A 22,998-nucleotide genomic window follows, 5' to 3' on the forward strand; every position below is an offset into this window, starting at 1 on the left:
GACAAACACATGTCCGACTGCTGCGCCATTTTGGGACATCTAGCTCCAGGGGTACATTGCCGCAATCTTTCCTCTGGTCTAAAAAAAGTATCCCAATGCCCCAGGGCAGTGATTGGGGACATTGCCCTGTATAGGAGGGGTAACCCAGGTGTGCTCTCAAAATGTCTAATCTGGCCCTCCTACCAGCACGGCTACCTAACCATCCCCAGCTTCCAATTGGTTCATTCACCCACCCTCCTCTCCTTGTAACCACTCCCCAGGGCATTGCTGTAAATGACAATATGTTCTCAGTCAACTTACCTGTTAAAATAAGGGTAAAATAAGAATATAAAAAGAGGGCCATGAATGAGAGTAAAATCGATGATTCACTCTTTCAACCATGATTTGTCCTTGAAGGGGTTTTGTTGGAAAAATGTAATTTGACCATAATCTACCCCTTACACTATTGTATGGGGTTTGAATATCCTTATTATACCTTCTGTAACAGGATGAAGACTCAGAGGTGTAATTTCAGGTGTGGTGGAGTCTGAAGGGAAATGGCCTAGAAACAGTCGGCTCAAATTCCACTTGAAGACACTTCATACGAGCGGCTAAAGAAAATATGAATACATATAAACTGAAATGATATTGTAATACTGCTGAGCCTTGAAGAACAAGGAAGTATTCTCAGAGGGAACTTATTTCAAGGAAATAAATCCTCTCTCACCTTCATTAATGTTTTTATGGACGAGTGAAAGGCGAAGAAATTGTATATGCTGTTGAAGCAAAACAATAGAGACTAATTGCTCATATTTTGTTTGTTTTTTTGGTATGTTATTAGGATCCCCATTAGCTGTTGTGAAAGCAGCAGCTACGCTTCCTGGGGTCCACAAAAAACATGACACAATACAGAACATTAATAGACAAGAACAGCTCACGGACCGAACAACATAAAACATTTGTTTTGTAAGAACAGTCTATACCAAGTCCTTTTTGAAGTGCACTGCTGCTGCATACTGATGGGTCTATTCATAGATTGAAAGCTGCTTCCTATAAAAAGGTACATTATTTGTAGAGTTTCCAAACTGAAGTTACTATACACTAGTAATTGTATGGACTGCTTATTACCATACGATGAAGGGATACATTAAAGGTATGGTTACTCAGAGACCTTTGGAAGTTTTCATTTTGGACTAACGATAGCCTTTACCTTGAAGACATAGCCTTGGTACTTTGCTTTGCAGCTCAGCCCCAGAAGATAGGATGGATCTGTCTTGAATGGAGCGTACTGGCTTCATGGAAATGCAGAGCAACCTCAGACTTCTATTGAGTGACAGTTTGGCAGGTCTAGCTGAAATCACTGCACCAACCCCCTTTAACCACAGTTGTGACTATGGAATATAGACAGCTGCAAATTGAGATTCATCAGGCATACATTCTTGCTCGCCGAAATCTATATTCAATTTTGGAGCATCTGTTAAGGCAGTGGCAAGCCGAGACACACTGGGATGGAGAATCGCTTAAGTGTTCTGAGATTGTGCGCAGCGAAAAGCTCTCTTTCCCCACCATCAGAGATGGGGAGTGTTTTAAAATAGGTTCCTTGGGAAACAACAACACACTCATCATAAACACATGCAGATACTCACATGAAATGAGCTGCCATTTTGAGTCTATTTCACTGTCAATGATATCACCACCATGTCTCTTCTTTTTTTACTATTGGCATGAGTCCAGAGTCCAGTCATATCAAATCAAGCAGTGTCAAGTACTAATATTTTTCTTCAGAATAATTAAGAATCTCTATGTCAGATTACGTATGCATGTTGGGCTTAGATCGCCCCATTAGCAGTGAGGCTTTTCCTGGGGACTGTAATTTAGACGAATGATCCACAACCGTCCAGTCTCGTGAGCTCATCAGATCTAGAGAGGTATGTTACACCTAGAGAGCCTTTCAAACAGCCTCTAACACTTCTAGCACTGCAGTGCCTCTTACACTGCTGTCCCAAGCACAATACTAGTGGGGAAAGCACAGGCAGCTGCATAGCATAGCATTATGTATTCTCAACTGGACTGGTTTCTAGATGAATCATTTAGGTAATCGTGTTTGAGTCTTCTGAACCAAGTTGGATGAGATAGATGATCAAGAAGGAAACAGAAAGAACATTTCCGCTAGACTAGATACCAAGGCAGAACTCCCTGTCTCTGAATCCAAGATAAAGTACAAGAAAAACACCTGCGACGACTGAACAATTGGAATACCAACGACCTGGACTATATGGCAGCTAGTGCTCAAGCGTGCCTCATCATTTGACCATGCTAATGAGGACTTGTAGAGGAGAGGATGTGAAGACGTGATTATCATTATTTGCAGGAAATGGACTTGAAAGGTCAGGACACTGATTACACCTGCAGGTGGAGTTCACCCCACAAAACAACACGAGGGCAGAGAGAGGGCATTGTTAACACAGCCTTACAGGAGTTTCAGGTTTGCTTTGATGACGCAGGAGCCAAAATGCATATCTGGAAGCCAACCTGCTCTGCTCAGATCAGAACAATAACCTTGGCCTTTGCACCCTCTGCGATCCAGCTGTTGTTCTGCTGTTACTGTAGTTCAGATGCAAATTGTACATGGTTACAGTACACAGCAGCGCAATCCAAGTGAGGTCAGCCTAAAGGTCAGCTTAAAGGTCAGCCTAAATTGATATAGCAAATGTCCAGAAGGATTTTCTTTTTTTATTAGTTCATTCAAACGTTGCATTGAACTGTTCCAAGCAACAGTGAAGCGGAAGCTACGTTTTTCTCTAAAGATACATTTATTGAGAACATCAAAAGCTGATAAGTACTAAATTAACGTTCCCAGTCAATCAAATTTGTTTAGCAGTTTTCCAGAATAGAAAATAACAGATCTCCTGCATAGCAAGATATTGCATTCTTGATTGAATATGCAGCGGGGTTTCCTTTTGTTTAAAATTGGTAACACTGTCTATAATGCTTTGACAAGTTTAATTAACCAATCAAAACGTGCATTCTTGGAGCACAAGAATAATTGCTGCTGAAACTTGGTCATCAGGTTTGATTGAATGTGGAGTTCCTAGTGTATTTCCTCAAAACCATCCCTCCATATGATAACAAAGCTTACCCAAATCTCAAATATTCCCTGAACGCATGCGAGTGGTACTACCTTCTATCATCCCTGTTTGCATGCAAAATGGGCTCCATTTTTAAGAGCCTTAGAGAATACATGATGGTGCCAGTAAAGCTGTTTATTAGCTCGTAGTGAACGATGAGCCATGTCAGCTGATAGAGGAAGGAGGTCTTTCCTAGTTCCCCGGGAAGCTGAAGATAGTAAAATGACAATCAATAAGCATGCTTCGTTTGTTTTATGCCCAGTCTCCAAACACCCCTAAGTAAAAAATATATTATTTTCTCGTTTTTTGGGCCAGATCTCTTCTCACAACGGTGCCATTGATTCCAGAGTCAGTTTATTAAGCTAAACAGTAACCCATCCAGATACCACAAATGGCTTACAGCTTCATGTGCTGCATTCTATGGCTATTTCAAATAATACATGCACAGTTTTTCAGAGAAAATATAGCTGTATATACTATATATATTGCTGTGTAGAAATATCTCAAATTGGAGGGCTTATTCAATTACAATAGCTATTTTATATGAATTGTTTCAAGTCAGAAGGCACACCCCATGCACATGTAACACTTTGTAGACATAATGGTAAATGACAGCTAGTACGTTGATATTTGTTTACTCAAGAGAGAGCGAGAGCTTACTTTGTGAGTCCAATTTAACATGAAGTGAAATACTTGTCAGTTGAGGCAACCTCATTCTATGTTCAGGCTCACACAACACCTTGCAATGGCTCTGTCACTCATCCACCCATCATGTTTTCACTGCTGGTGGAACATCACTGTAGAGGAAGAAACAAAGGTCACCAACAGCTCTGGGTTCACACACTATTTGAAATAATATCACTTTATCTGTACTTGCTTGAGCTTGCCTTGCTTAATGGACCAGTTGTAGTTCCAGCACTGCAAGCCCCGCCGGTATGGCACTCCAGGCAGACTTGATTAAACGCTTAAAGAATTTGAAAGATTTCAAATAGTAGTTGAATCCATGCTTGCTCACCAGTGCTGTTTTATTTTATTTTATATTTGATACATTTTTTTTACCCCCTTTTTCTTCCAATTTCAATTCTGATCTTGTCTCATCGCTGCAACTCCCCAACGGGCTCAGGAGAGGCGAAGGTCGAGTCATGCGTCCTCCGAAACATGACCCGCCAAACCGTGCTCCTTAACACCCGCCAGCTTAGCCCGGTAGCCAGCTGCACCAATGTGTCGGAGTCACCCTGCAGGTGCCCGGCACGCCACAAGGAGTCGCTAGAGCGTGATGAGCTAAGTAAAGCACCCCCTGGCCAAACCTCCCCTAACCCAGACGATGCTGGGCCAATTGTGCGCCAATTGTCACGGCCGATTGTGAAACAGCCTAGGATCGTACCTGGTGACACATCTCTAGCACCTCGATGCACTCGGGAGGCCACCAATGCTATTCTCATCATACAAGTGCAGTTAAGCCAGTCACATGCTTCCCAGTCAAAACAATTTGTGTGTATATTATAACACCATTTTGTTAAATTTTCTTGCAAATTAAATTTTTCTTGAGGCAAGTTGAAGTGTGGCCCTTCATCGGAGTTTGGTTAACAGTACTACTCCTAGTAGGAGTGGGAACATTATGTTTTTGTTGTCATTCAAGGAGAGACGACTAGTTTTCATGCACAAATACTAAACAAAACACCTGTGCAACTGAGACCTCCTCTGCAAAAAATTCAAAATTAACGACAGATTTCTTGATTTACTATTTTGAGGAAGTGTTTCAAGCTATGTTGCTGCTACGGTGGCTCAAGAAGGACTAACAAGAGTAATATTGACACATTTTCCCCTTTTTTCTAGCAAAGGTCTTTAGGGAGTATTCGAGCACAGACGATCGCTTCGCTGAGCCAGGTTCTGCTAGGAGCAAACAGAACCTATGTATGCGGACGCCTTAAGAGGGCAAGAAACATGCATCTGGTTTTTCTTTTTAGTTTCCAATCCCAAATGGGAACTGCATTCCATTTGCCACTTGGCAGTGGTACATAAACTTTAATTTACATCTTGTTGGCAAGTAATGATAGAGAATGGGAAGCCATTCTATAATTCCACACCAGGAACAATGCAGTTGAACATAGATGCTAAAGGACAGGGCACAGTGGCTAAGTGGGATTGATTTACCAGCCTCACCTAGAGAGGGCGGGAGAGTGAGTAAGTGAGTGAGTGAGTGAGTGAGTGTGAGAGAGAGAGAGAGAGAGAGAGAGAGAGAGAGAGAGAGAGAGAGGGGAACCCAGACAGTGTCTAGTCGCTGATATTAATGGGGGACTTTGGGGATGACGTGTAGCTTTCGGCTGTGGTGCTTGCCCCCTGGTTGTTGACAAGTAGAGAAGTTGATGGTGATTGGTTTCGCTGGGGGCTATTTGTGCAATCAGCATGTGCATATGGTGTATGTCTAGAATATGGAGATTATATTCCATATCAGCGTGTGAGAGGTAATCACGACATGACAGAGATCAATCCCTCCACTGTTATGCTTGTTGAGGCACAGAATAGGTCTGAGAATAGGTTTCAAGAAATAACCCCCTGTGAGAGGGTTCAGAGAGAAAGGAAAGACTCCCTAATGCGTTTGAAGTGGTGACCCTTCTTGTTCTTGTCAGAGCAATCAGAGCAGTAATCTTTTTGGTGGGAATGTGTAATGTGGGCTTCCCGGTATGAATATGATTACAGTAAGACATAGTTTAGGGTTTGGGACAAGTGTGGAAAGTATGTTTACTGTGAAGCTATTCTACGTGCTACCCTATTGTCTCACACTGTCAAAGTCAACGCAGTCACCAGCTGTGTTGTCTCAAATCAAAATACTAATTTGCTTTATAGGGTATTTTGATAGGCGTGAGTGCTAACTACCGTGGTGAAAGCAGACTCTGTTTGCAAAGTCTGATCCTCTCTGCGTTTTACTGTTAGAATTACTGCAGTACTATGACCCCAACAACTCATTGTAACACATCTAATTGCATTCGATTATGTTGTAACACCTCTAGGCCTACAAAACAAGTCCTCTTTGGAGGTAGTCTCCAATTTGGTTGTCAGGGATACTTTTCCTAGTCAGACAAAAACAACCTCTGAGCCTGAAAAAAAGTTTAGTTACAGAGGCAGGATTCAGCAGTCTAGGACTTCAAGCAATAACCTAAGCCTGATTTGTTCTGTTTTCTGTAATCCACACCACTTGGGGATAGGTAGTTTATACATAAATTGGTTGTTGATCGAAACATTCATATCTCCTTATTCTGAATAAAATTACATATTTAAATCAAGTTAGCACAGTGCTTGTCTGGAGGTAAACTATTGAGCAACTAGCTCTATATAGAGCTATCTCTACTGGTGTATGTTCTGTAAATGGAGACAGAACATTATACAGAGGTCTCTTTGCTGTAGCCCTGCTCTCTTCAATGACTGCTGTGGGAGTAGCTAGTCCCAAAGCAGAAGGGAATTGAAAAGGTCACTACACAAGAATGAGAGAAGACCGCACACTCCATTCAACAATCTCAATGGAGGTCTTGCGTTACAAGGGCTTATTCATTTCCCCAAGTCCCCCTCGGGGTGACGTCCCCAGATTCAGCCCAGAGCCCAGTGCTTTTTACCGGCACCAGCACATCTTACGTTTCATTCTAAAGACACAATACTAACATGTCATACCAATTTAAACAACAGCAAACATTGACTGTAGACGTGTGGTCACGACACTCAGAAACCCTGCATCTTAAATGGTGATTTTGCATAACGTTCACTGCAACATGTTGATGAGGTCTTCAGAGTAACTAGTTAATAGCTGGAAAAAGCAGCAGCAATGGACCAGTTGAACCGGCGTATATGAGTGATACTTTGTTTTTCTGAGCTCACTCACGACCAGAGACGTACACTTTGAATACATCCAGAATGTGTCATTTAATTGCTCTCGAAGCCATGTTTTGTCAAATTGAAAGTGTGCAGATTATGTTTAAATGGCCACCGAGAGCTTTTTCAGGAAAAAAAAGCTCACTAAGGCAATTTCTACCACTTAGGCAGGCCAAGTTGGTATACATGTAACCAAATATCAATATAACTAATGGGCCTCGCTATCAGTTCTTTGAATCAAGGGGAGTCTGACGCTGTGTCCTGCTACCCCACACATTACATTTATTAGAGCGGTCATTAAGGTCATTAGCCACCTTATTAACCCGGACTATTGATGCCAACATGTATCTTATCAGACCACTATGACTTTCGACTGGAAGGAAGACATGCTAAACTGGACAAGCATTTCCTTGGTGGATGTCTAACATCCAGCAATGACAGCAAGAGACTTCGGCCGATTAGAAAGCGTCACCAAAAATGTTTTTAGGAACCACACGGGAACACGCTCTTCTTTAGACCTATGACACACACTGTGTGTCATAGGCATTTCCAGGTCCTAATCACCAGTGACCACATGTATCTAGGCTGATAAGCAGATTTCCGCTCGTGTTGTTGCCAAGGGGATTAGCCACGGATTAATATATCACTGACAGGCATTTCCCCTGATTGGATCCCCATTATCGCCATGCAATGATGGTCAGTTACAACAATGTCATAAAAATCGGGGTGATTATCACATTTTAACTAATGCATCTATCAGCCACTGTATCAACTGCTTCAGTGGACACAGATCCAGTCCAAGAACACCATTCAACTAAATTATTTATTAGTGCCCCTGACATTTAATATCCATAAATGGGCATTCTAATAACTAATACAGTTCTGATCATCTGGAAAAAAAATGGTATTGCCACGGAATAATGGCAATAGCATAAGGATAATGTGGCCATTGATTTAGGTGCTCTATTGCAGGTTGTGAATTTAAATGGTTCAATGATAAAAAACAGAATCAAATCAAATCAAATTGTATTTGACACTTGCGCCAAAAAAAACAGTAGACTTTACCGTGAAATGCTTACAGAAAATAATATTGACAAAATAAACTAAAGAAAAAAACAAACAAAAAAAAACAATAAAATAACAATAACGAGGCTATATACATGGGGTACTGGTACCGAGTCAATGTGCGGGGGTATAGGTTAATCGAGGTAATTTGTACATGTAGGTAGGGGTAAACTGACTATGCATAGATAATAAACAGCGAGGGGCAGCAGTGTAAAAACAAAGGGGGGAGGGGGGTCAATGTAAATAGTCCATGTGGCCATTTGATTAATTGTTCAGCAGTCTTATGGATTGAGGATAGAAGCTGTTAAGGAGCCTTTTGGACTCAGACTTGGCGCTCCAGTTCTCTGCGGTAGCAGAGAGAACAGTCTATTACTTGGGTGACTGGTGTCTTTGACAATTTTTTGGGCCTTCCTCTGACACCGCCTAGTATATACAGTTGAAGTCGGAAGTTTACATACACCTTAGCCAAGTACATTTAACCTCAGTTTTTCACAATTCCTGTCATTTAATCATAGTTAAAATTCCCTGTCTTAGGTCAGTCAGGATCACCACTTTATTTTAAGAATGTGAAATGTCAGAATGATATGAGAGAGAATGATTTATTTCAGCTTTTATTTCTTTCACATCACATTCCCAGTGGGTCAGAAATTTACATACAGTCAATTAGTATTTGGTAGCATTGCCTTTAAATTGTTTAACTTGGGTCAAACGTTTTGGGTAGCCTTCCACACGCTTCACACAATAAGTTGGGTGAATTTTGGCCCATTCCTCCTGACAGAGCTGGTGTAACTGCAATTTCTACCACTTAGGCAGGCCAAGTTGGTATACATGTAACCAAATATCAATATAACTAATGGGCCTCGCTATCAGTTCTTTGAATCAAGGGGAGTCTGACGCTGTGTCCTGCTACATTACATTTATTAGAGCGGTCGTTAAGGTCATTAGCCACTTTATTAACCCGGACTATTGATGCCAACATGTATCTTATCAGACCACTATGACTTTAGACTGGAAGGAAGACATGCTAAACTGGACAAGCATTTCATTGGTGGATGTCTAACATCCAGCAATGACAGCAAGAGACTTCGGCCTATTAGAAAGTGTCTTGGCTAATTTATTTTGATTTTCCCATGATGTCAAGCAAAAAGGCACTGAGTTTGAAGGTAGGCCTTGAAATACATCCACAGGTACACCTCCTTTTGATTCAAATGAGCCTATCAGAAGCTTCTAAAGGCACAGTCAACTTAGTGTATGTAAACTTCTGACCCACTGGAATTGCGATACGATGTATTATAAGTGAAATATTCTGTCTGTAAACAATTGTTGGAAAAATTACTTGTGTCATGCACAAAGTAGAAAACTATAGTTTTTAAACAAGAAATTTGTGGAGTGGTTGACAAACGAGTTTTAATGACTCCAACCTAAGAGTATGTAAACTTCAGACTTCAACTATGGGTCATTGATGGCCCCTTACGGTCAGATGCCGAACAGGATTCTTTCGATGGTGCAGCTGTTCAACATTTTGAGGATCTGGGGGCCCATGCCAAATCCTTTCAGTCTCCTGAGAGGGAAAAGGTGTTGACGTGCCCTCTTCACGACTGTCTTGGTGTGCTTGGACCATGATAGTTTGTTGGTGATGTGGACACCAAGAAACTTGTAACTCTCTACCCGCTCCACTGCAGTCCCGTCGATGTTAATGGGGGCCTGTTCGGCCCTCCTTTTCCTGTAGTCCACGATCAGCTCTTTGCCTTGCTCACATTGAGGGAGAGGTTGTTGTCCTGGCACCACACTGCCAGGTCTCTGACCTCCTTGATATAGGCTGTCTCATCATTGTCGGTGATCAGGTCTTCCATTGTTGTTTCATCTGCAAACTCAATGATGGTGTTGGAGTTGTGCATGGCCACACAGTCATGGGTGAACAGGGAGTACTGTAGGGGACTAAGCACACATCGCTGAGGTGCCCCAGTGTTGAGGACCAGCATGGCAGATGTGTTGTTGCCTACCCATACCACCTGGGGGCAGCCCGTCAGGAAGTCCAGGATACAGTTGCAGAGGGAGGTGTTTAGTCCCAGGGTCCTTAGCTTAGTGATGAGCTTTGTGAGCACTATGGTGTTGAACGCTGAGCTTTAGTCAATGAACAGCACTCTCACACAGGTGTTCCTTTTGTCCAGGTGGGAAAGGGCAGTCTGTACATGGACTTGCAGCACCTTATATGTACATGGACCTGCAGTACCTCCACCAGCCGCAGCTAAGTAACATTATGCAGTTGCTGTACTCATAATATGCAGGAGAACTATCGCCTTATGGTTAGATAGCCGTTTTGCAAGCTTGGCTTCAGACGCAATCATTAGGCAAGGGCAATTTAAGTGTAGGAAAGGATAATACAGCATCTGTGCAACCAGTAAATACAGGGAGTAGTGTTAATCCCACCTGTAGTCCCGCAGCCAGACAATTTTCTGTGGCTTCTGGAAAGAAATGCTGATGGCATGCTCTACTTGTGTCACTCTTTCAGCTGATAGAAACTTTCAACTTTCCATTAAGGAACGATTCAAAGTCAGAGCCTTAGCCTTCCCAGGTCTCTCTTCCACCCGTTACGGGGTCTGAGCCGCCGAAGCCTCCAACCATTATCTTTGATAAATTGAAAAACCTAGTCTTTGGCGACTCCATTAAACACAATATTAGACATAAAAAGTATAGTCTAGCAATCATACACTGATTACCAGGGGGCAGTGCTACTGTAGAGGCTAATCTGAAGATGGTGCTGGCTGAAGCTAAAACTGGCAAGTTTAGGGAGTATAGGGATATTGTTATCCACGTTGGCATCAACAATGTTAGGTTGAAACAGTCAGAGGTAACCAAGTGCAACATAGTTTCAGCGTGTGACTTAGCTAGAAAGATGTGTCAGCATTGAGTAATTGTCTCTGGCCCCTTCCCAGTTAGGGGGAGTGATGAGCTCTACAGCAGACTCGCACAACTCAATCACTGGTTGAAAACTGTTTTCTGCACCTCCCAAAATTTATAATTTGTAGATATTAGTCCCACTTTCTGGGACTCACCCACAAAGGACCAAGCCTGGCCTGCTGAGGAGTGACGGACTCAATCCTAGCTGGAGGGGTTCTCTCATCTTATCTATCAACATAGACAGGACTCCTCTAGCTCCACAATGAGATAGGGTTCAGGCCAGGCAGCAGGCTGTTAGCCAGCCTACCAGCTTAGTTAAGTATACCCCTAGCACAGTCAGTGTAGTCAGCTCAGTTTTCCCCGTTCAGACCGAGGTCAGGCAAAACTGAACATGGCGGTGTTCGCCTTAGCAATCTCACTGGAAAAAAAGACCTCCTCCATTCCTGTCAATATTGAAAGAGATTGTGATAACACCTCACATCTCAAAATGGGACTACTTAATGTTAGATCCCTCACTTTCAAGGCATTCATAGTCAAATAATTAATCACTGATCATAAACTTGATGTAATTGGCCTGACAACAATGGCTTAAGCCTGATGAATTTACAGCGCTAAATGAGGCCTCTCCGCCTGGTTACAATTATGACCATATTCCCTGCACATCCTACAAACGCGGAGGTGTTGATAACATTTATGAAAGCAAATTTCAATTAACGGAAAAAACAAATTACTGCATTTTCGTCTTGAGGTTCTTGTCATGAAATCTATGCTACATACATAATCACTTTTTATAGCTACTGTTTACAGGCCTCCTAGGCCATATACAGCTTTACTCACTGAGTTCCCTGAATTCCTACCGGACCTCATATTCACGGCAGATAATATTCATAGTTTTGGTGACTTCAATATTCACATGGAGAAGTCTACAGACCCATTCCAAAAAGCTTTCGGAGACATCATCGACTCAGTCGGTTTTGTCCAACATCTCTCAGAACCTACACATTGCCACACTCATACCCTGGATCTAATTTTGAGCCATGGAATAGATATTGTGTATCTAAATGTTTGTTTTCTTCATAATCCTGGATTATGGATAATCCACTTTATTCCGTTTTCAATTGCAACAAATAATTCTCAGACAACCCAAAGATACCCAGATGTCCTTCCAGACTCCCTCCACTTACCCGAAGACATTGGAGTACAACAATCTGTTAACAACCTAACTGAGGATCTAAACTTAACCTTGCGTAATATACTAAATGTGATCGCACCGCTAAAAACTAAATAAAATTGGTACAAGAAACTAGCTCCTTGACAAACAGAAAATACCCTAGTCCTGAAGCAGGCTTCCAGAAAATTGGAACGGATTTAAAAGTCTTCCGACTAGCTTGGAAAGAGAGTGCAAAACTGCACTGCTTCTCAATCAGCCAACTTTTCCAACATGATTGAGGATAATCATTTAACCACCTAACCAAGGATCTAAACTTAACCTTGCGTAATACCCTAGATGCGGTTGCACCGCCACAGTGTCCCCAGCCCCTCCCTGTCTCAGTCCTCGATATGTATGCTGCAGCAGTCTACATATGGGGGCTTGGTTCAGTCTGACCGATCTGGTATGATTCCTCTCTCTCTCAACTTGTCCCAGACCTGCTGTTTCAACTCTCCATTGATTTGATAAAGCCCTTTTTACATCAGCAGTTGTCACAAAGTGCTTTACAGATACCCAGCCTAAAACCCCAAAGAGCAAGCAATGCAGATGTAGAAGCACAGTGGCTAGGAAGAACTCCCTAGAAAGACATGTAAAGGCAATTAATTTTAAGATTCTACCTTAGAATAACAAAGTGTGATAAAATATTAAAATAATCAGCTGCTGCTTTTAAGTGAAGTTGGGTTGCCCTTGTACATCGTGGCTAAATTAATTGGCTTTTCTCTCCAGAAGGGGTTTTGTTTGTTCACTAGAAGTTCGCCAGAAGTCATGCGGCTTGCTAATTGGCTCAGAATTCTCCTGGGTGCACAATGACGATATCATTCCCCAACTTGTCTGGAGAGTCGTTGATGAGATGTTCTAAAGCTTAGGCCTCCGATGATGACTTGATATTCTCAGTATTCTGTGCAGTGCTTTACGAAGCAACACCAGTTGTTGGTAATAAGTATTTTCTAAAAAAGTTGATCCTATTAATGCATGAGTGGCTCATGAGTTATCAGGTAAGGGAAAGGGGATATCTAGTCAGTTGCACAACTGAATGCATTCAAACGAACTATGACTTGTTTCAAGAAGCTAGGCGTATGTCGTACATCACTAGTTCGCAGGAGAGGCATTTGAACGTAATGTTTTTATTTGAATCAACAACAACAAAATAATTATTCAGAAATAGCTCCTGGAACATGTGAACTGTCATGTGCCTTAATAACAAACTTGTATGCCATCTGTAAATATGAAGAAGAAAAAATTACAGGCCTAGTTGGCTTAGCCACAGAAATGCTGTGAGATTGGTCTGCCATGTAGCACGCTTCTGTCTATAATATGAATTGCTCAGTATGTGTAGATAATCCTTGCTACCATGGATTTTTTTGAAAGATATAACATTAGCTACGGTGAACTGCAAAAGTGTGGCTACTGCTCTCAGCAACATTACTGCCCTGAATTAAGCAGATGCTATCCACAAAGATCAGTGGAAAATAGTTGTGATGGACTACTTTCTGCACATGGTCAATGTGAACCGGAGTGACTTCACACAATGAGGCAAACAAGTTGTAGCTAGCTACAAACAAAACGAAAAACACAGGAAGTCGTACTTAGTTAAAGTGGTGCCAGTCTGCCGTGAAGCGTCCATCCATGTATACGGGTAAGAGTCTACCTACATTTTCCGATATTATACGTTTCAAATTTTTTCAGAAAGTCATTTTCAGTGCAAGTTAAAACATACCGTTGGCTAGCTAGCGAACATTAGCTTGCTTGCTCGCTAGCTAAGGTTACATGTATGATCTGTGTAGTAATATTATTCATATCTCAGAAACCCATTTGCATTGCTAGTTATAGCCTAATGTTAACCAGCTAGCTAACATTGAACCTAGTTGGTTAGCTTTAGCTACCTGAAGATTCATACTACAGCATTTCATGCCTGGTGGCTAGCTATAAGAATCTGTTTGTACTGTAGCTATGGGTTGGGATTATGGTTAATTGTTTAGCTGACTAGCTACAGTACATGTCTAAACAAAAGACTCCACTTTGCCAAATGATTACATGACCCATCAAGTTAGCCAGGTGTGTCTGGGGGTGATTATGACTATCTATTGTATTTCATGAACATGTGTACATGTCTAGACAACAGTGACTGATCCACTTAGATAGATGTGGCTGGGGGGTGGTTAAAGCGTTTCTTTCACATGACCCATTCATTTAGATAAGTCCAAAGTCAGACTAGGATATACCTGGAGTTTTTCCTTATTGTATGCCACTACTTTCACCATTTTCAGTCTTGAAATCTTTGGTTGTTTAGTACACTACCTTACTCACTATGTTTAGCACATAGCCTCACATGTGAATCCTTAAAGAGATGGGTGGAGCTAAGGCTTAAGAGGGTGTGAACAATGCTGAAAGGGTGTAGACAAAGAAGCGATCTCCAGTAGGTGTACCAAACATTCAAAGGCCATTTTCTCAACAGTGGGGTTATTAAGTTGATCAAATTTCAAAGCAGAATTACTTTCCCATTGTTCCTCAACTGCAGTGTATGATATACCATTTTGTAGCTCTCTCTAAAAGTCTCTACTTTTATCAAATGTAAAAACACAATTACAAATTGTGCAACATAAGACCGAATTGAGGTGGTTGGTTACAAATGTGTCTTCCGCATTGAACCCCTCTGAATCAGAGAGAGGGGAGGGGGCTGAAGGGTTAGCATGCAACTTTCATGCATCATGAGAATTTTGCCACGAATTGCCCCCAAGAGAATAACCACATGGTATGAAATATGTGCCCTTTATTCTCAGCACAGTCACACTGCTGTCTAACAGGCGATGGGATCCCACACTGAATCTATTATCAGACTGCATGCAGGATGTCTCTTGGGAAGAGTATTGCTTTGCCACCTTCCTGTTATTGATGGCCATCTGTGTTGATATGTGAATTTGCGGGACATTTCCGTTTGCCATCTTCAGGGGATTCATCATTTTATGGTTCACAGCAACTATAGAATGAGCATAATGTTGTACAACATTTTGCCATATGCATTGCATTTGGTCACGGAAACCATTCATTTATTAGGGAATGCTCTGATGACCTACATTCCTCAAACTCAACTCTGGACCTCGAAGCCAGCGCTACTGCGTTTTTGCATTGTTCCCCTCTAATCAGGAACTGATTTAGGCCTGAGACACCTGGTGAGCGCAATTAATTATCAGGTAGAACAGAAAACCAGCAGGATCCGGATCTTGTTGAGTTGAATGCCCATGACCGAAATATTGACAATTCAATGTGTGGGTGAGTCAATCTGCATGCATATCGCAAACACAAAACTGCTTTATAAATATAACACAATAAGTATAGGACAAAACAATACAATGAAAAACATGAGTTTTATGTCATTGTAAACTGAGTTTTAAGTACATGTAAACTAAGATTTATGGGTCAATATCACAAAACATTACCATTTGGACCATGCAACATTTAACATTTTATTTCCGAATTTGTGTGCCTTTCATGTTTTACTATAAAAGGGAAATATTAGACTTGTAGAAAAACATGTTGGTCAAGCTGCAGCACTTAGAGTTAGATCATTCTAAACACATTTTCAGTGAATCAGCTATTTGATATGTCCACCCTGTTACGGACATGCACTTAACTGTATTTAATTACTTTCATTGGACTATTTTAATCATATTTACATTTTCATCAACCCTGTCCATTTGTTCTGGTCAAATTATAAAGAAATAACAGATTTTGTATACAATGTGTGGTTTTATACAGAACGTCATCTAATTTGCACATTATCTTTCTAAATTGAGACAGGTATTAATTATATTTTAAGTTTATAATTGTCTGGTGTTGGCTGTGTTTTACTCTTTAAAATACATTACAACAATTATTGATATTTGACAATGTAACTGAATTAATTTGAAAAAGATGCCAAGACAACAGGGTGGACCAAGGTGTAACAGGGTGGACAGCTATAACGGACAGAACATAAATTAAACCCTGAACACTGCATACTGAATACTGAATATAAACATCTACATAGAAATACATATAGTAACAACGTTGGAACTGCTATATATTCATTGTAAAAAAACAACACAAAAATACAGTGCCGATACAAAATCATTGAAATTAGCATTAACACACATTCCTGTCCCTCTCTTCCTCCTGCCCTCTCTCGCTCCCCCTCTTTCCATCTCTCCCCCCTTTCACCCCAAATGCTCTTCCACATACTTCCAGGTGGATTTTTCCATCTGCACAGAGCGTTTTTTAACAGCCTGTGCCTCTGGCATCAGACAAATGATCTGTCCATCAGAGTACCAACAAATATCTTCCTTTGGAATTGGCCAGAATAATTTGTTGATGCCATTCCGGTGCATTCGCTTCACCTTAATGTTATGTTCCTCTACATCCATGATGATGCCAGGGTATCCTTCATGGTCATAATTGACAACACACCACTCCCGTACGTGATTAAGTTCAATGGTGCCAGGTCGCCATGTGGTGTCAGCTTTGTCATGAGATGCAAGGCGCTGGTTAGATGCTGCAGGGTCACCCAAAGTTGCTCCTTTGCGTTGAAAACAAGGACAGTCCAACATGCCACTATCAGACAAGTAATGTCCCTGTATTTTATCTGGTCTGGTGAAACACTGATAACCTGATGAATCTTCATTGTTCATTTAATGGAATCTAAGGCAGGCATCAGAGGTGAGAAGAGATAGCATATGGTAAGATATAAAGAGTAACAAACACTGTATACATTTAAATACTCAACCAGCTACTGTACAAGAAAAATGTATTTACTGTATGTGTGTATGGGGAGGAAGGAGGGCTATTCTTAAAATACTATACATGGAATATATATACTGTAATTATGCAATACAATTTATGAACAAAAACACATATTTTGCAACACATATGTGTACATGGATAATAGGGTGGACAATAACAGGGTGGACATTTTGAGCTAAAATTAGCAACTATGCTCCAAGTGATCGTGATAAAGCTAGGATAATGGCTGCACTTGAAAAGGAATTTGCATTGTTTGACAAATATATTTTAAAATGATGAAATTCGATTAGCATCTTTTATATTTTTGCTTAACAGGGTGGACATGTTATGCTTTCCCAGATCACATCACCAACATATAATGATGAAATCTAGATACTCACCAGGTTCACCACAGTTATTTTCCCGCCAAGGAAGTGACATAATTTCCTGTTTGTGATGTCATTGTAGGAAATATATATTATCTTAAAGTGCCATTAACCACAATGTAATAGGGTGGACAACGACTTTGAGGATGTTCAGAAAACAGTCAATATTGTTATAAAAAGTGCAACATTTAACATAAAAAGACTATACATAAAATAACATTTAATAAAGAACATTTGAAAATTAGGAAATATAATTTTTAAATGTAGAATTTTATTCCTAATTATTCTCCTTGAAGTTGATTGAGCAGCACTTGGGACATTGAAAAATTGCCTCCTTCCACTGAAATAAAATAGCCTAAAATGCATAAAATGTACTTTGAAGTCTATGTCATTAGCTAATTGTCTCCCAACATCAAGCATCCCCTAACTTGGGACACTCTCTAGCAGTTGGAAGACTAAATCACCTTAAGCTCAACATTTAAATGTACTGGAAAATAACAGTATGTTTTGGGACTAAAAACACCCTTCTAGCTAGCTGACCACTGATTTTTATTGCAATTTATCTAAGTTTAGGTAAGTTTGGAGAGTTTTCAAAAAAGTAACATGTCCACATTTTGTAGGATACGCTGTATATCGTACAATTCGACTGCGCGACAGACCACACGTGGTGCCAGCTTGGTTGCTAAATGTTGATATAACTGCTAAGTAAGCAAAAAGGAAATAAATTGTAAGCGTTAGATAATACATATCACGAAATCAACTGAGTGTTGTCAAGCTTTACCATATCAAAATTGGAGTCCCCTGTCGGGGGCATTTTGCACAATTTTTCTTTTTTTTTACTTTGAACCATTCACTTTTTGACACCTATCACTGTAGGCTAAGTTTATTCTAACAACAGCTACATAGAGGCAGAATTTAGTCAAATATTACAATGTATGCATCAATATTAGACTAACTGGGAGACTCATTTTAAACAAAAAATATGGGTACACTCAGTTACTGTGAAAACTTTTATCATCATCTTTCAATCCTGATGAGTGGCAGGTAGCCTAGTGGTTAGAGCGTTGGACCAGTAATCAAAAGGTTGCAAGATCAAATCCCAAGCTGACAAGGTAAAAAGGTGTCTTTCCTGAAAATCTTTCTTCCCTGATCAAGGCAGTTAATCCACGGTTCCTAGGCCATCGCTGAAAATAAGAATTTGTTTTTAACTGACTTGCCTAGTTTAATAAAGGTAAAAAAGAAATGCCTCAGCACTGAAAATGTCATGTTTATATGTTATATATGTTTAATGTTTATATTCAGAGTTGTCTTTCTAAAATGTGTATTGTGTGCCAAGTTATTTATCGACATGTATTTACCACTACAGCATGGAGTGAGGTGGATATGGTCCATGCCATGGAGGACTGTGGGGCAGGGATGGCTATCCGCCAGGCTGCCAAGGTTAGGCATCTTTTGATTTTAGAAGATTACCACGTGTATGTGAATTTTATCTACTAGTAACAGTTTTCTTTTCTTATCTACCTAGGTGCATGGTACCTCGGCAGACCCTGGCAGACAGGCTGAGAGGCCGGGTGACCCATGGTTGTCGCAGTGGACCACCCACATTGCTTTCACCAGAGGATGGACAATTCTCTGGTGCAGTACTGTATCTACTGCACCAGCCATGGGTTCCCCTTCACCAGACAGAAGCTGACGAAATACGTTAACAAAATACGCAGGTATTTGTTGTTCTATGTATTTACGTATGTTTATGTATGTAGAATGCTGGACTGAATGTTCTCAATGTGTGTGATGTAAATGTGGATGTGTATGGGGATGCCAAAACAAGCATTTTCATGCTGATGGACAATTTTATATTTTATTCTGTTGTAGGTTTCAGCACCCAGGAGGAAACAATCTCACCACTGGGGAAGAGCTGATGGAAGGAGGAGACACAAGAACCTGAGCATGAGGAGGCCGGACACCCTAGACGGGGGAGAGCTGAGTGTGCCACACATCCGACGATGGAAACCTTCTTTGCTTCTTATGAGAAGCATTTGGAGGAGAGTGGGTTGAGGGAGAAACCAAGACAAATCTATAACTGCGATGAGTCTGGGTTGCGTAGCGACCAGAGCAGGCACAAAGTGCTGGCCTGCAGGCACAAAGAGCAGGCACCAATGAGCACATCACAGTGCTAGCCTGCTTCAACGCAGCTGGGGAGGATGTCCCTCCGTTTATCATCTAAACCAGGTGTTTCCCGGTGGCCACTACACACCAAGGTAGCTGGAGACCTCAGCCATTTTGACCACTCCTACATTGTAAACAAATCAGAATTTGCCAGAGTATGCCGCTACCCTTACCAGCGCTACAAGAACATACGCTATGTGGTGGAAGAGTTTAAGAAGTGTGGCCACTTCCCTTTTGACCGTTCAGCCATTTAAGTGTCCCATTTAGTGTCGTTGCGGTCCCTACAGGGTTCCACTATCGGCTCTCCTGGAACCTGTGGTTGCCACATGCCTCAGTGGAATACACGCGCCAGTGGCAGGAGAGGCGTGAGAAGGAGAGGTCCGAGGCAGAGGAGAAAGAGTGTCGGGCAGCCCTCAGAGGGCACGGGAGAGGGCTGCCATGGATGAGACCATCGACACCATCGCCTCTGCTGGACCTCCCGCTGGAATCACTCCTGACAGCTGCATCACCATCACCAGTGCCTCCCAGTGTGCAACACCTGTAGGAGCCGCCAGAGCCCCCAGCTGCAGAAGAAGGCCACAAGCCTAATCTCCGGGCCACACCATCGTCGGCACCTCAACCACACCATTACAAACACCAGCTCCTCCAAACCATCAACGGCGGTTTCGTCCACCACCACGATGCACACCATCCCCCCTGTCTGTCACCACCAACGCAGCCTCCTCTGGACCAACTGCCTCCTCCATCTCCCCTGGTCACACCACCATAGCAGCCTCGCCTGGTGTCGCTGCCCCCTGCAATTTGAATACAGCCACCTCCACAGGTAAACACATGTTAAATGACAAAAAAATGACTGTTATGTGTTTTATAAACTGCAATGTTGAACCTTTTTTTATTTTCTTTACATATCTACAGTCCATAGCACCAGCCTCAAGGCATGTCCACCTCCTCCAAAACATCTGAAGCTTCCTCCAGAGGTATTGTTGTAAGAAAGTTGAAAAGGGTTTTCATGGAACATGTTCTGTCTAACACTAGTTTTTCTCTTAACTGCAGCACAGAAAAGGAAGAGAAAAGCGTCACCAGCCACCTCTGTCACACCACCCATGGCAGCACTCTCAGGTACTTCATAATATTTGTTTTTCACTCTCAGTTGTATCAATTACTATTGTTGCAGTAGTACTTCTACATTTTGCAAAACCATGTTAATCAATTTGATGTTTTTTTTTTTTTTGGGGGGGGGGGGGGTTCAAATAAAAGAAGACACCACCTGCTGTGCTCACTGCGGTGAGTGTGATCCACCTGCAAGCTCCCCGCAGGAGTGTAGGTCCTAGGAGCCATGGGTGTGCTGTGACTTCTGCCAGCACTGGTTCCACCGTAGGTGTGTGTAGTGGGATCTAGAGATGGTGGTGAAGCTGGATTTTTATATACGGGGATGGAGGTCGAGATTTAATTGTTTGTTTGTTTTCATAGGAAATTATTTATTTGATTTAAAAAAATACATGGCTAAAATATAATATATATTGATTCAACCAATCTTTTGTATTTCTTTCTTTACTTTCCAAGTGCATCTTTGCAACACAAACTCCAACAGTGTTTTAATTGTTCATGTCAATGCACGTGACTGAAATTAAAGTTGTATTTATTTAAACTCGTTTATATTTTAGTATTAAACTGTTATCTACTTTCTCAAAACATAAGATTAATCTGTAAAACAAATTATGAGACATTATTTGGTTACAACACTGAATATTTTGGTGAAGAACCGTATTTTAAGATTCCACAGGAGGGCACACCGGGCTACACAATAAAAAGTTGACATGCAAGTCATTTGCAGAAGGCTAGCCAACTAGTCAACTATCTAGTAAACACTTCGGATACGAGGTCGGTTTCTCATTTTTGAACAAAATGAAACAGATATATTTTGTAATTGAAGAAAATATTAAGGTGGCAGATCACTGGGGACCCTATTGCCGGTAATACGGAACTTATTTTTTTTGCTAGGCCGTTTATCAAAAAGCTGATAGTAGTGGTATTTCCACAGAAACGTTAGCAATGCTAATGGCTGACCTGTTAGCTAACATTTTCACGACACCAATAATCACAAAACATGGATGGCTTGATCACAAGATAACGCTGTTGAAGGTAATATATTTATACGGGGTTCCACGCTATGCTTCTATTATCATGAAGGCATACACACAAGGATCCTTTTGAAATTGGATCCAGTGTATATTTGTTATATACAATTTTGAATGATTTATCTTCAGGACAAAAAAGAACCCTTTTAGTGATATTGACCCTTAAATGTAAATGTGATCTGAGTTTTATGTCATTGTAAACTGAGTTATTTAAATGTAAACTGAGTTTTATGTAAATGTGAACAGTTTCATTTAAATGTCAACTGAACTTTACGACCATCTAAACAGCAGTAGAAAACTTCATAAAAAATGCTGCATTTTGTAAACACTCATGGTATTGAGAAATAACAGTACGTTGTGAGGACAAGCCATTCCAGGTCATTTGTTCAGTGAGTTTAGGTCTTTAGTTTAACATTGGTGAGAGTAGTTAGGGTTACAAAGTGATCTACAAAACCACACGCTCCACAAGCCACCAGTATAAGGTCCCAACAAACGTCTCTACTTTCCATGCAAAACTCTACACAGACTAGATAAATCACACAGGATCGAATTACCTACCTCTGTTACATGTTAGCCTGATCTTTCTCAAACCATCCGTTCAAGGCCCAATGCTTGACTCCATGCTAACACTGTCCTGAGTTGTAATGCTTAAACATTTCTCCTATTTCAGTTTTAACCGTAACATTTCCCTATATGGTAGAATAACCATCCAAAGGCCAACGTAGCTCCGTCACCTCACCCAAACAGGACAGGAATATGAAACCCCCCAAGCTTCATTCAACACGCGCCACCCTATCACATCTCTCTCAATTGAGAATATTTTTTCTCTCTTCACCCAGCACATTAAGAAAGAATCAATTTGTCAGCCAACATTTGGGAGGGGAGGGGATGGGAGTTGATGATGGGGAGGATGGTGGTGGAGTGTTGCACCTTGGGTATCAGGTGTCTCCTACACTTTCGCAGGAGACGATGACGCCAGTTCGAGGGCCCCTGTGCAAATTAACTGAAGAGACAGAAACATGCATTATTGATCCACGGAGGCATAAGCACGGGATCGGGTTGTAATTAATCCACAGCCTGGTCCCAATCAAGGAGAGGATCATATCCCTCCCCCTCATCTCCCCCTCTTTTCAAACACTAGCTGCTTCCATTCTCCATTTAACACAGGAAAATAGGTCACCTGCCTGTGGGGCAAAGCTGCTGTGGTGCCTGTTGTTTTTGTGCATGAACTACCTGTCAGTGTGCTAGTATCCTGTAATTAGATCCCACACGTTAACTCTTACGTCACAGCTATGGTTTCACATTGTAGAATCGTGTTATCCTGTACCACGACCACAACACATTTTCTGTATACCACTTGCTAGTCCTCATGTGCAAAATAGCATGCCTCAAGGACATTGAGATAA

The 22,998-nt window shown here is 41.4% G+C and overlaps 1 protein-coding gene and 1 long non-coding RNA gene across 3 annotated transcripts in view; one reads left to right on the top strand and one right to left on the bottom strand.

Moving 5' to 3' along the window:
* The window catches only part of LOC110488917 (leucine-rich repeat and immunoglobulin-like domain-containing nogo receptor-interacting protein 2), a 299,614-nt gene that overhangs the window by 140,805 nt on the left and 135,811 nt on the right, over window positions 1–22,998 (bottom strand). The gene's annotated exons all lie outside the window — the stretch shown is intronic.
* Window positions 18,553–20,675, top strand: LOC149978306 (uncharacterized). Its single transcript, XR_016486308.1, has 5 exons — window positions 18,553–18,728; window positions 18,814–19,006; window positions 19,161–20,277; window positions 20,370–20,431; window positions 20,508–20,675. It is a non-coding gene; the product is annotated as an uncharacterized LOC149978306 (long non-coding RNA).

This window comes from Oncorhynchus mykiss, chromosome 14 (genome assembly GCF_057628025.1).
Source record: "Oncorhynchus mykiss isolate SJ-2025 chromosome 14, ASM5762802v1, whole genome shotgun sequence".
NCBI lineage: Eukaryota > Metazoa > Chordata > Actinopteri > Salmoniformes > Salmonidae > Oncorhynchus > Oncorhynchus mykiss.